Source organism: Gossypium hirsutum, chromosome D08 (genome assembly GCF_007990345.1).
Source record: "Gossypium hirsutum isolate 1008001.06 chromosome D08, Gossypium_hirsutum_v2.1, whole genome shotgun sequence".
Lineage (NCBI taxonomy): Eukaryota > Viridiplantae > Streptophyta > Magnoliopsida > Malvales > Malvaceae > Gossypium > Gossypium hirsutum.
In genome coordinates this window covers 56,170,736-56,172,923 of record NC_053444.1, presented here as the reverse complement: position 1 = coordinate 56,172,923, position 2,188 = coordinate 56,170,736, and positions in this window count along the sequence as shown.

Here is a 2,188-nt window from a genome sequence, read left to right as displayed (position 1 = left end):
TAAAATAATATAATACATGTTTCAAAAAAATGATTGGAGTGACACCAAAAAGAGGTAAAAGGAATTTACTTCAGTTTCTTGGGTAATGATTGGAGTAAACCGACGACTGGAGTCTAGCCGTCCTGAGTGATAAGCACTACTAAACCTCAGTTCATATGCCTTATAAATAGAAAGATATGAACATTATAAAACCCTAAACTTTTAATCGAATTTTGTAATTTAAATAACTCTTCCGAAAACACCAACTTAACATTCCTTAACCACAAGAAAAAACACATAAAATCAAATATTTTTTAATATTAATCATAACAAGTAGAAAAGCCAATAGAGGTGCTTGTATGCACACCCAAAAATCAGCATCAACATGGTTGAGACCCTTAATTAAAGCATGGTTTAAGTATCCATGATCCTCGTCGTATATATGCTTTTTTATCGTGTACATGGAACCCATATAGTCTGGTGTAATGTTGTCCCAGGCCGCTTCTTCCCATCAACAATTTCAACTGGATTATCATCCGCTTCAACTCCATTATTCTTCTTTCCCATGGCACCCAACCCACCATTCTGCTGCCCCCCGGCGCACCCAAATCGATTCGCCCTTCCGAATTAATCCCCAAATGGATTCTTTGGCGAAAATCCTGATCGAGAAAATCTCTGACTCCACTTCCCTTTTGCCACTGCAAACTAGAAGCATTCGGATTGCCAACTCCCTCTTCCCTTAGCCTGCAACTCGTCACTGTTGAAGCTCTACGCGGCATCGCCATTAAGGAAATATCTCAACCCATATCCATCTCCGTCTCCTTTTTACCTTGGACAATCCTTATAGGACAAAAACTTCCATTATGTCCCAATCGACAACAGAGGAAACAAAACATGGACAACTTCTCATACTGAAATCTAATGTAAACCTGCTCCTTTTGAGGCAAACCAATTTTCTTTCTTCTCTTCAATGGATTACGAACATCCAACTTAACTCGTACATACATACAAACATGACCACCTCGACTAATCAGTTTCGAATCATAATCAACAACTTATCAATGAAGTCCCTAAACTGTCGTGCCATCACTTCGTCATCAGCCCGCTCGACAAATCGTGGATCTAAACCCAAAAATCCGCAAATACAAGTAGCACACTAAGGGGGTCTTCGATACCCTTCAATCCTTGTAAGAGAAGGAGATGATTGTTAAAAACCCATGAAGAACCTGTCGAAACTATCTTTTTGAAAACGGGATCGACTTGAATTTTGAAAAATAAAACGAGTATGAGAGTCGCCACCAATCTTTTTTTGATGAGGTGTGATCGGGCCACCTTGAAAAATAGTCGTTTTTAATAAACAATTTGATTTTATCAAAACAACAGTTTTGGTCTACGAAAATCAGAAAATGGGTTCGAGAGTCGGTTACGTACAAGGAAGGATTAGCACCCTCGTAATGCCCCAAAATTGGTACCCAGTTGATTAATTAGTGTCTTAGTGTCAAAGATCGAAAATTTTGAGGAGTTTTAAAAAATGACCCTTTGTCAAAACATTTAGAATTTTTGAGACAAAGACATATTTTTCTCATTAATCAAGAAAGAGAATTACGTCCCGTAAGTTTGGATGCAATGCCCAAAATTCTCAATACAAGAATGAATGCCGAAAAATTTATTTAAAAAAAAAGATATTCAATTATCTCGAGTTTTACAAAAGACCATGTTCCGTAAGTTAGAACACAATCTTTTATTAATTCCCGAAATTATTTTAAAAATGTTTGAAAAGATTCGTGTATTTGGATTTATCGAGAAAATCAAAACCCCGTAAGTTAGGGTATGACTTTTTCGAATCTCAAAATACGAAATGCTATTCATTTAAAACAAATTTTGATATATCGAGTAAAATGAAATATAATGTCAAAAAAAATGCAAAAATGGATTATATCGTTGGCGTGCAAGCCAAGCAACAATATACGATGACCAACATAAACAACACGAGTGCGAGTAAAAAAAACAAATTAAAGAGAAACGGTAAACAAACGAGTTGAATTAAAATGCTTTTGAAATTAAATGGGCATAAAGGCAGACATTACACGAAACAATGGAACAATAAAATATATCCATATGCATAAACACAAAATTATAAAAATAAGAAGAATATATGTGCATATATATTATGAAATATAATAAAAATATATGTAAGAATGTATATATA